Source organism: Arvicanthis niloticus, chromosome 9 (genome assembly GCF_011762505.2).
Source record: "Arvicanthis niloticus isolate mArvNil1 chromosome 9, mArvNil1.pat.X, whole genome shotgun sequence".
Classification (NCBI taxonomy): Eukaryota; Metazoa; Chordata; class Mammalia; order Rodentia; family Muridae; genus Arvicanthis; species Arvicanthis niloticus.
This window is the reverse complement of record NC_047666.1, coordinates 61,399,510-61,412,806: the sequence shown is the minus strand read 5'-3', so window position 1 is coordinate 61,412,806 and position 13,297 is coordinate 61,399,510.

Below are 13,297 nucleotides of genomic sequence, written 5' to 3'. Positions count from 1 at the left end.
CAAATGTTGATTTCTGTGTTCTCATATCCTTACTCTGAGAATCTTCTATCTCAATGTTATGTAAATATTGCTCCCAAATTATTTCCTAATTGGTCAATAAAGCTAGTTAATTAGCCAGTGATTGAACAGGGAAGAGAATAGGGCTGAAATTCCTCCTAGCCAAGAAGAGGAGAAAGGAGAGAAAGGGAGAGGAGAGGGGACTAGAGATTAACCACAGGTAGAGAATCCAGGAGACACCATGAGAAAACACCTGGAGCCCAGAAGGCCAGATCAGTACTAAAATGCAAGTATCACTGGGAATTTGATTGGGAGATAGCCATAGTAGCTTTGAGGATTAAAACAGACTAATACTGTGCAGTTGTTGTAACTTAAAGTTTGTTAAATAAATATAATAGTCTACTCTCAATTAATTGGACTAGCAGGGTTGAGAAGAAAACTGATACACTTATAAAAGGCCACTAACAACAATGTAATAAAACTAGAGAACAAGAGCCATAGAAGTGACAGGCAATACACAAACACAGGGTCATAAATGGCACAACTTTGAATACTGGATGGGCCACTGAAAAAACTAGGTAATTATAAAATTTTGGAACTGGGGCTGGAAAGATGACTCAAGAGTTAATAGCACCTTTTGCTCCATCAGAGGACCTGGAGTTTGTTCCTGTCACACATAGGTTGGCTCACAATCATCCAGTTCCAGGGTATCTGACAGCCTTTCTAACTCTGTGAATAACAGTCACAAAAGTGGTGAATAGATGTACATGCAGTCAAAACACTCATATGCATAAAGTAAAATAAATAAACATTTAAAAACTCCCAGAACTGATTAAAAAAGAAAATATGTCAGAACTCTTTGAGACACAAAGGGGACAGTTTTAAAGGAAGCTTGTACCACTAAGTATCCATATCAAAATATTTGAGAACTCAATGAATAAATTAATGAAAATAGTTAAGTTTTTGTAAAAGCAACAACAAACAAAAACCCAATTCATTAGGTTGGGGGATAGTTAGTGAAAAATAAGGAAGAGTAATTATCGTGGAAAAAATGGTTCATTGAAGAAAAAATTAGGGTTGATAAATTCTTAGCCAATTTAACATAAAGAAAAAGGAAGAAGACTCACATGAAGAATATTAGAGATGAGAAGGTAGACATTGTGACAGATAACAGTGAAATTCAGAAAAGCAGAAGGACATACCTTCAAACTTTTATGCCATTAAATTGTATAACATAAAAGAAATGGATAAATTTTGAGATGCATATGACATACTCAAATTATTAAACTGAGAAGAAGTAGGTAAACAAGTCTATAATCAGAAGCAAAATTGAAGTAATAATAATAAACATCAACAAGAAAGTTCTCAAGCAAAAGCAAGCTTCAGAACACAGATCATTATAGAATCCTACCAGAACTCCAAGAAATATCTGGTACCAAATAATACTTAAATTCCTTCAAATAATAATCCTTCAAAAGCCTTTTATGAAGGCACATTACCCTGGTAACAAACCTAATTAAAGACACCAGAAAAGGGAAAATGAGAGTCTGATCTACTTGGTGAATACAGATAAAAGAAGTTCCAGTAAAATACTTGCATGCAGAATTTAAGATCACATCAAAAAGATCATCCACAAGTTGGCCTGGATGCAGAAAGTCAGGGATGAATCAACACACATAAATCAGTAAGTGAAATTTGTCAGCTAAATGATCTCAAAGGCAGAAAAATACATGGCCATTTCATTATATGTAGGAAAGCCTTCTGACAAAACCCAACATTTCTTCAAGTTAAAAGCCCCAAAGAGTATAAGAATGGAAGGTGTATCCCTAAGCATGATAAAGGCTATGACAAACCCATATTCAACACTCTAAAGATGAAGCATTCTCACCGAGATCAGAAACAAAGTAAGAATTTTTACTCTTTCCACTCCTTTTCAATATAGCATTTGAAGTCTTATCTAGAGCAATAAATGAATAGATATGCATATGAAAAGAAGTCAAAGTATTTTATCTGTATGTGACATAACTTTACACATAAACACCAAAGACTCTAACAAATACTCATAGAGATGAGCATTTGTACGCATTTGTATAAACACTTTCAACAAAGTGGGAGGCACACGAGAACTCCCAAACACTAAGGACAAATACTCAAAGTTAAGTCAAGAAAATTACCAAACACAGAGAATGTAAATGACACAGAGAGAAAGAAAGGGGAAAATACACACACACACACACACACACACACACACACACACACACACAGAAACACACACTTATCCTGGAAATAAATCTAACTAAGTAAATGACCATAAAACCCTACAGTGAAAACTTTTATAGAGTCTGAAGAAAAAATTAGGAAGAAACACTCTAGAGGATAGCAAGAGCTACCGTGTTTATGGGTTGTAAAGATTAATGTAGCCAAACCGTTCGTGCTACTAAAAGCAATCTGGGGACACAAAAGAACAATGATAGCCAAAGCCAACTTGTACAAAGAAACAGTTGGGCCCTGTTAGCTGAGTCCTCTGGAGCAAGCAGAGCCTTCTAGCCCAGGGGGACCTCCATTCCTCAGCTGCCTCTCCTCCTACTTTCAGCAGATATGCTGAGCTAGAACCGTTCATACCCACAGATCCAGAACCATACAACACAATGATACTCATCAGAGGCCTGCCACACCAAGACCATCAAGGATAAACTCCCTCCCAATACTGACAACAGGAACATCCAGGAACCAAAGACAAACAAATGGCCAAAGATCCCTGAAAGAACACAATCAAAAATGCCAGGGCATTATGGCACTTTCAGAACCCAGCCAGTCTTCTACAGCAAGTCCTGGATATCATAACACAACTGAAGCACAAGTAAAATGGCTTTAAAGCTGATCTTGAAAGATGATAGAGACCTTTGACAAGAAAACAAATAAATCAATAAATAAATCCCTTAAGGAAACACAGAAAAAATATAATCAAACATGTAGAGTATTTTAAAGAGGAAACAAAGTTCTAGGCAGAGCAGTAAGACAATTAAGAAATTAATGGGGTATAAATTATAAAAGATCAAATCAAAGTACTACTATTCTGCAGGAAGGTAGAAGGATATTTAAAATATCATATGTACTGAGGTAACCTAGTTCCACAAGGACATGCATGGTATGTGTCGTGGTTTGTATATAGTTAGCCCAGGAAGTGGCACTGTTGGGAGATGTGGCTTTGTTGGAGTATGTGTGGCCTTGTGGGTATGGACTTTAATGACCTTGTCCTAGCTGTCTGGAAGTCAATATTTTGCTAGCAGCCTTCAGAATAAGATTTAGAACACTCAGCTCTTCCTGTACCATGCCTGCCTGGATGCTGTCATGTTCTTGTCTTGATGATATTAGAGTGAGCCTCTGAACTTGTAAGCCAGGCCCAATTAAATGTTGTCTTTTATAAGACTTGCATTGTTCATGGTGTCTATTCACAGTAGTAAAGCCCTAAGACAGAAGTCATTACCAGGGATTGGGGTATTGCTGTGATAAGCCTGACCATGCTGTTGTTTAAAAGAATGTGGATTTGGGGACTTTGGATTTGGAAAGCATTCGAATGCTTTAAGTGGAGCTTAATGAGTTATCCTAGTAAGAATAGAAAAGACTTTGTTGCTGAGATTGATTTGAACTTTGTACACCTGGCCCAAGAAGGTTCAGTGGAGAAGAATTTCAGTATGTGGCCTAGATATTGTTTTTGTGGTATTTTGGTGAAGAATGTGGCTGGGTTTTGCCCTTGTCTGAAGAGTCTACCTGAGTCTAAGGTAAAGACATTTATATTAATTGCATTGACAAAAGAAATCTCCAAAAAACCCAGCAGAGACTTGTTCTCTGGTTAACTCTCATGAAGAGAGTTTTGATCAAGTGAAGCAAGCTTAGAAAGGAAAAATACAAAATATGTGGTTCAAGTATTACAGGGGCACCAGGCAGTGTAATCGAGCTGAATCTTATGTTTCAGGAGAAAACAGATTAAAGAATCTGAGCACAAGATCCCATCTAGCTAAATTTAGATCCAGGCATGGTGGTACACACCTTTAATCCCAGAGAAGCCAAGGACAGCCTAGACAGAGCATGTTCTAGGTAAAGAAAAACTTAAATCCTTTGTTCATGCCTTTAATCCCAGCATTATAGGTGACAGAGCCAGAAAGATCTCTGAGTTCAAGGTCAATCTGCAGAGCAAGTTCCAGGAAAGCCAAACTTAGGTAGTGAGGGAATTGAAAAGCTGAAAGCTGGTAATAGAATAAGTGTGTGTGTGTGTGTGTGTGTGTGTGTGTGTGTGTGTGTGTGTGTTCAAGTCCCAGCAAGCAGTAGACACTGCAGTTTCAGCCATGTGTCTCTGGCTTTAGATTGAAAAATAGAAGGGACTACTGGGACAATTGATGCTGCTTAGCTGGCGTTAAGAAATTAGTGGTGATTAAGAAGATACCAGCATCACTGAGGTGAAATCTTCTGGAAAGTGTTTTCTGAGAGAACAAAAAAGTTGTGTTCCAAAGACAGCCAAGGTTGTACTTCATGCTGCAGCTGAACTTGGTAATGTGTAAGAGTTTCCCAGATGGTACTGGTTTTAAGGCATGAAGGGATCATGAAGAGTAGCTGAGGTTTGGCACTGTGAGATGCCATGGAAGTCCATTGGTGAAGGAGCAGCTTCATTTGTAGTTGACAGTGCAGGAATGAATGGATCATGCAAAAAATCTGAGGCTTGGACCATGTAGAGAACCTATGACAGGCTATGCATGAAGCCTAGTTGTAGAAGATCTCAGGATATCGGAGATGCCAGTACCATGGGATGATCACCAAGAACAGTGGTGGCAGTGGTGTGGATCATCCTGAACTTAGAGTTCTACAGAAGGCAGAGCTAGTAAAGTGACACCAGACCTATGGAGCAGCCCAGAATATTGTGTGTGGATCCCAGACATTGAAACAAGAAGTTATAACATTGAAATTTGCCTTGGAGATCCCAAGATTTTTGAGATGCTAGAGTCATAGGTTATCTCCTAAGGAACGCTGTTAACAAGGAATGGAACCAGCCCAGGCAGAGAAGTTTGTTGCAGTCAACAGAGATGAAAAAGGAGTTATGAAAGGGTGGGACCCCATGGTCCCACTGTGAGGCTAGGCACATTCTTTCAAACTGAGGCCAGATGAGGCAGCCCAGCTAGAATATATTCAAGTAATAGGCATCAGCTTTTGTGATAGCTCCCACTTCATTTGTTCAAGATCCACAAGGGAAGCTTTATCCCTTCAAGACTCTCAGGTTTCAAGGGCTCTACTCCTGTAAGAAGACTGCACAGGCCTTATAGTTGCCCCACTTTATGATCACTCAGTTGTGCTTTATTTCCTAAATTGCACATTTCCCCCTCCAGATTTTCCACAGCTTTTTCTGACTTAGCAAAACTTAGATTTCCATTTCTTTATTTCTGAATAGCTTTGTGTCTAATGAAACTAAATACATTTGTGTATGTCTTTCTCTTATATCTATCCCTTAGATACATAAATTCAGATTGTCCTCAGATTATGTATAAATTCCCACATGGAATTAATTAAATAAAAATTGGTATAACAATGTGAGAAACACCAAACCATGAATTCAATCATTTTTTAAATATATTGGTAGGAAAGCCATGTAGACCTGTTACGGGGAAGTAGCGAAAAACAAGAACAGTTTTCAAGGGTTATCTGATAACACTCTTAGCTTCATGGGACAGCAGTCTGTCCTCAAGAAATCATCTAAGGCCTTTACATCTAGTGGTAAGAAATATAGATATAGCTGGGTGGTGGTGGCGCACACCTTTAATCCCAGCGCTTAGGGGGCAGAAGCAGGCAGATTTCTGAGTTCAAGGCCAGCCTGGTCTACAGAGTGAGTTCCAGGACAGCCAGGGCTATACAGAGAAAACCTGTCTCGAAAAACAAACAAACAAAAAAAAAAACAAAAAAAAAAACAAAAAAAAAAAAAAAGAAAAAGAAAAAGATATATAGATATAGTTTTTGTCACCTAAAACTTTAAGCATTAGATATAAATGATGGGAAAACAAAGACTCAAAGGGAGTTTGCCTAGCTCTAGGTGTGTGAATGCATGCCTTGAACAGCAGCCTATGTCTTGAAATTCTACTTAGTTTCTGCTGTAGCAGTTTTCAAGTGTCAGGTCTTAAGTTGTGGTCTTTGATCCATTTTGAACTGATTTTTGCAGAGTGAAAGATATGGATCTACTTTAATTCTTCTACACATGGATATCCAGTTTTGTTAGTACCATTTGTTAAACAGCTGCATTTTCTCCAGGAAGTATTATTAGTGTATCTGCCAAAAATCAGTTAGCTATAGCTCTGTGAACCCATATTTGGATCTTCTATTATGTTCCATTGATTTCCATATCTATTAATATGCCAATGCCATGCCATGCTGTTGTTGTGACTATGGCTCTATAATATATCTTGAAATTAGAATAGAAACTTTCGAGGTAAACTATCTTTCATCTCAAAGGGAATTAGAAATAATATATTTTGATCAAAATATGGGTGACTGTACCCTAGGACCGATAATTCAAGTTGCCCTCAAGTAATGTATTTCTACACAAAAGTGATGATTTGAGCTTTATCAGTTACATAACTGCAACAACAGCAAAAATAACAACAACCAAATATAGATTAATGTTATTTTCAAATATATTGGTAGGAAAACAATGTAGACCTGTTTTAGAGAAGGGTGTAAATATCAGGGACACATTTCAGAGGTTACTTGATGACATTCTTAGGGGATGTTAGAAGCCAGTGGTCTGTTTATAAGATTGTATCTGATTGTTGAAATGAATATATATGAAATCAAACTCAGCAATAAGCCATTCATGCTATTAAAACTAAAGATATCCCTTGAATATTTAGTTCTAGATCTGCAAGATGTCCATGTACCACAATTAAGAAGTTCAAATTATTCAACCACCGTTGTGTCTTTTAACATAGATATGTCTTGTTCATGTGACCTTCATCCTAAAATATATTTAAATATAAAACTGTATGAAGTATTTATGAAATATATAGTTTTATATAGTACAATATTTAGAAATATATAGGAACCTAATAAAGATAGAAACATGGCTTCAAGCTAAGAATACATACAGCACTTGTAGAGGACATTAATTCAATTTTGAGCACCCATACTGAGAAGCTCACAATTGCCTATATTCCAGATCCTTGGAATCCAACACCTCTGGCCTCCTTGGAAAACTACACTTCAGTGCACATACTCATACACAAAGACATGCATCATATTTAAAAATAAAAATAAGCCAAGCTATGGAGGCAAAGGTAACCCATGGACTTAATATAGTCAATCCACTAAACACACCACAGCATCCCTGTACTCCCAGATGAAGCACCAAGAGGCACAGCTTGCACACAAACCCAGAACCAAGCCTATCTAAAGCATTTTCACACCTCATACCCATCTCTAGTATACAACCCCTACACCAGTCCAGCCTGAGGCAGTCTAGAATACAACACCAGACAAACAACAAGGGACAGAAATAGATGCTTAGGTGGTGTCACAAAACACACACACACACACACACACACACACACACACACACACACACACACACGTAGAACCATGATAGGGTTTTGGTAGAAGCGCTGACTGTAAATAGCCTGGATACCCAACAGGTGTCCATTGCCTGGGAGGGACGGGCATCTATTCCTCAGCACTCCCAGAATCCAGGCTCCTGACATGAGGTCTAAGACCTCCATTTGATCTATGCCATTCGGTCACGTAGTACAATGCAGCCCCTCCCAAAGAGCACAGGTAGAGGGTATGACTACATGTCTCAGACTCAAGAGATTTCCATGTTAATGAGTTACCTAAAGGCCAGAGGGCGTAGCCAATTATGCATTCCTCCCCTCTCCCTCCCTATTTAAAAATTGGTATTGTTTTTGAGAGATTACTGGATGATGGATAGTCTCCATTAACCATACTGTGACCACTTACAACACACTTGAATGTCTGAACACTTAGTTAGCAACAAATATTTGAAGAACAGCTACTTTATCATTCAGATAAATTCCACCCAGGGTGTGAGATTCCTGCCATCCTGGAACTGCCCCTGTGTAGCGAGCTGCGATGTGCTGCGCCGTAAAGATGGTGCTGGCTCCCCCCGCCCCCACCTGCCCAATGGCAAGTGCTCTCTAAGAAAAACAAGTCCTAATATGGACAAGGCTGGTGATCTGTGCTGCTTCCTCTTACTTGTGCCTATCTGCTGCTGCTACATAGCTTGCCGGGGTAGGTTGCTCCAGGAGTATTTAACCTGTGGGCAGGCTTTCCCCGGGGTCAGAAGAAGATACAAAGTTCCTGAATAAACTGCTTGAGGAAGAGCTCCGGCGTTGTGTCTTCCTTGCTGGACAAGGTGGGTGCAACAAATGGTGGCCCATATGGGGAACCGAAGCTCAGAACTTCAAGCAGTCAGGTCGGTCGACTGGTAAGTTCCCAAGTTAAGGTGGGACAATAGAGAAGGTCCTCAGGGAAGAGGCGAGAAGGTCCTCAGGGAAGAGGCAAGAAGGTCTCTGGAGAAAGAGCAATAAAATCTCCGGAGCATGGAGCAGTAAAATTTCGCCTTCCGGACAAAAATGAAAGTAAGTTAAAGTTTTGGCTTAGTGCCAGACGAAAGTGAAAGTAAAAGGGAAACTCTCCGTCTCACCCACCTTTTGTAGCGCTTCAGGAGCTGTTGACAGCTAAGGGGCTGAAAATGAAGAAGCAAACACTTGCCACCTTCCTTTCAGAGGTCGATACTGTGGCCCCATGGCTTGCGGTTTCTGGACATCTGACGTTGGCCAGTTGGGACAGGCTACGAAAGGACTTAGACTTGGCATGGGATCAGGGTTGCTTAAGAGGAGGAGTAAGAGGGATGTGGAGATTAGTTAGGAGTTATCTGACCGATGAGCACTGCTGTCGGGCTCTGGAGAAGGGGTCAGAGGCGTTGGAACAACTTAAAGAAGAGAGATCCATAACGTCAGGAAGGGGAGAGTCTAACAGTAGTAGCTTGAGCTCCAAGGATGACCTGGAGAGTCTTGAGGAAGACCTAGAAGAGCTCATAGCCAGGATTGAGGCCATAAATTGTAAGAAGGAGAAGAGGAACAAGAAAAGGGAAAGGCACAACGAGCACAAAGAAGAAAGAAAAAATGAGGAAGTGCCTACATTGACAGTCCCTCCTTCGGCTCCCCTGCTTTATGCGGAAGCTGAAGGAAAAGGAGAGTCAGATACCTTTTGCCCTGAGGTGTGGAGGGAAGCTAGAATGGCCTTCCCAGTATTCAAGATGCAAATGGCTAGAGATATCATGAGCCTCTAGATTTTAAGGTTTTAAAAAACCTTGCAGAATCAGTAAGGACATATGGCATAGCTATCTCTTTTACTGTTGCCCAGCTGGAGATCTTGGCCCAACATTGCATGACACCATCCGACTGGATGAGCATAGTTAAGGCTTGTCTAACTACTGGACAATAGAGGTGAAGTGGGTGGAAATCTGACTAAGATTGTACAGGGGGCCACTGAGCCATTCTCAGACTTCGTGGCCCACATGGTGGAGGCAGCAGGATGCATTTTTGGGGATCCCGATACTGCGATGCCACTTATCCAACAATTGATTTTTGAGCAGTGTACCAAGGAGTGTCACAACGCTATTACCCTATGCAAGTCTAAAGGACTTGATGCCTGGATGAAAATGTGCAGAGATATGGGGGGGGGGCTTTCTAATACAGGATTGGCTGCTGCTGTTATGCAACTATCCAGAGGAAAAGGTAGTACCCCATGCGGTGCCTGCTTCTGCTGTGGCAAGACAGGACACCTTAAAAGGCAATGTCCTGAAAAGGGAAGGAAGGAGGGGCCACGCCCTAGCGGGCCAGGTCTCTGCCCATGGTGCAAAAAGGGAAATCATTGGGCCAATGAATGTCGTTCTGTTAAGGACATCAATGGCCAGCCTTTAGCCCCAGACTTTGGATTTGCTCGGTCAAAAAACGGGCAGAGGGGCCCCAGACTTCAGGGCCCTCAAATATATGGGGCAGAAATATATGGGGCAGTAGAGAACAGTCAGAGAGTCTGGCTGAGCCTTCAACTTCCCAGCCATGGAGAGTGACACCAGGATCTGCAGGGCTGGACCTCCGCTGCACCACCAAAGTCATATTGACCCCTCAGATGGGGGTGCAGCTGCTGGAGACAGATCTTCAGGGTCCTTTACCACCTAACACTGTAGGACTCCTGATTGGCCGATTCTCTTCAGCTTTGAAGGGTTTAATAGTCCACCCTGGTGTCATAGATTCAGATTTTGAAGGAGTAGTCAAGATCATAGCTTCATCCCCTCGAGGGATTGTTGCTATCTCTCCTGGGGACCGCATTTCGCAACTACTGTTATTACCCAGCTTGCATGCCCATTTTCCAGCACAAAAGCAGAAATGGGGAGGGAAGGGCTTTGGCTCTTCTGGGAACCCTACTGTTTTCTTATCCTTGGATCTGGATCAGCGCCCCTTGATTGAGTTGAATGTTAATGGAAAACAGATTATGGGACTTCTAGACACTGGGGCTGACAGGAGTATTGTAGCCATTAAAGATTGGCCCTCTGACTGGCCTATACAACAATCAGCTCAGACCCTTCAAGGGCTGGGCTATGCCAAAACACCAGATATAAGTGCTCGGGAGTTACCCTGGGAGGATCAGGAAGGGCATCAGGGATGTTTTCAACCTTATGTTCTGGAGCTCCCAGTTAGTTTGTGGGGCAGAGATCTTTTGAGAGATATGAGGCTCAGGTTGACCAATGAGGGACAGTATTCTAAGACTTCACAAGAGATGATGAGGGGTATGGGCTGGCATCCCTCTCATGGTGTTGGGAAGTACTTCCAGGGCCATAATGCCCCTATTACACCTGCCCCAAGGAAAACAGGACAGGGTTTGGGTTTTTCTTAGGGGCCGCTGAGGATGGAATTCCTATTACCTGGAGTGTAGAGGATCCGGTTTGGGTTCCTCAATGGCCTTTATCCTCCGAAAAGCTTCAATCTGCACAAGAACTTGTAAAGGAGCAGTTGGCCATGAAATGTATTCGACCTTCAGTATCCCCTTGGAATACTCCTATTTTTTCAGCCTAGAGCTGGCGACCATTGTCATCCCTTACAATAGTGACCAAGTGAGAGTCTTGTGCGCAACTGTTGATGATTGGGCTATCCTAAGGTGTGGATATAAAGGAGAAATTGATAATCATTATTCAAGGCATCCACTAATGAGTTTTTATCGTGCCCATCCCATTGTTTTTCCAAAGATTACCCAAGCAGCTCCTATTGTTGGGGCAGTAACCATCTTTACTGATGGATCCAAAACAGGGTGCAGTTCTTATAAGATAGGAGGTATGGATCCTGTGGTTATACAATTTTCCCCTGGATCTCCTCAGATTATTGAGTTCAAAATTGTATTGGAAGTTTTTAAAGTTTATAAGGATGCTTTCAACTTGCTTTCAGATTCATTATATGTTGTTAATTTAGTTAAGGTTATAGAAGTGGTGGGAAAGATTATAAGTAACAGTCCCATTTATCCCTTGTTATCACAATTGCAGACCTTGATTTGGCAAAGAAAAGACCCGTTTTATTTACAACATGTTCGTGCACATACTGGCCTCCCTGGACCCCTGAGTAACAATAATGATGAGGTAGATCAAGCCACCAGAAGAGAATTTATCTTTCTTCAGGAGGAGAGTCCAATTTGCAAAGCAAAAGATTTTCATGCTCAGTTTCATGTTAATGCTCGAATGTTGCAGTTTAAATTTAAAATAACTAGAGAAGCTGCTCATTCCATTGTGTTGCAATGTCCTACTTGTATTGTTTTTCAACATCCTCCCTCTATAGGGGTCAATCCTAAAGGACTTTTGCCATGACGACTTTGGCAAATGGACGATACACATTTCCCTGAGTTCTGTAAGTTAAAGTATGTTCATGTGTCTGTGGATACATGTTCAGGTCTCATTGTCACAACTCCTCTGAGTGAAGAAAAGGCAAGAAATGTTATATCCCATTGCCTGGAAGCCTGGGGGGCTTGGGGCAAGCCTCTACAATTAAAAACTGATAATGGCCCTGGTTATACAGCCCACTCTTTTGTTTCCTTTTGTACTCAAATGCAAGTTATACTTAAACATGGCCTTCCCTATAACCCGAAAGGTCAAGGGATGCTGGAGCTCGTGCATTGCACCCTAAAGGAATGTTTACAAAAACAAAAAGGGGGAATGAGCCAAGGCCGCACCCCTAGAGACAGAATAGCCCTTGCCTTATTTACCTTAAATTTTTTGCAAATGAATGAGGATGGCTGTTTGGCTGCTGAAAGACATAGTGTTCGACATGGCTCCCTAAAAGGTTATGTCAAATGGAAAGATGTGTTGACAGGAGAATGGAATGGACGGGATCCAGTGTTGGCATGGGCCCGGGGTTCTGTTTGTGTTTTCCCGCAGAACCCAGATGGACCGCTCTGGGTACCAGAAAGTCTGGTGCGCAAATGTCATTCCTCGAATACTCATGCTCCTGCTGGGAGCATGATTGTGAGGAGTCAAGAGGAGCAAAGTTGGGGGATCCTGTCGGTCCTCCCGAGACCCATACCAATATGCCATGATGCTTAAGTTTATCCCCACCCTTTTATTAGTAATAGAAATTTGGATTTGCCCTTTTTGCCTAAGGATAGTGAGATAGCCAGCATTAATGGAGATAGGAGCTTTGTTTTATTAGGTAGCTTGTGCTTTGTTAAAGTTAGAAATATAAGCAATAAGAGTGATTGTATTATGCTTTATAATCAGACTGCTGCTTGGTTTATGCCCAATTGAAAGGAGGGCTTATGTTGGTTAACCAAAGAGTTGACCTTGTTAAAGAACAAGTAGATACCTTGTGGCAGCTTGCCCAAGCTGGCTGTGAGTGAAAATTTCATGGGCTATGTGGTACCTCCATTCAATATCATAATTATACCCAGGCTGCTAACTTTTCTTGTCAGTTGTCTGCTTATTTGACAGGAAGCTGAGCTGTGGATTTTGAAAGCCTGATGAAACAGCTGTGGATGGCCATCGTGGCAGTGAACTCCATGTGCCTGGACCCCAGTTTCACAACAGGGTTCGTGGCTTGGATTGCCAGAGCTGTGGACCACATAAAAGAGTGGGCAGATCTTGGGGCCTTGAGCCCTATGGTGGGTTTAGTTAGTGTTTTAGGCCTGTGGTGTGTGTGCAAGATGAGAGCCACACAGAGATGGAATGCGGCCATGATCATTTAAGCCTTTACAGTTGGAGGAGTTG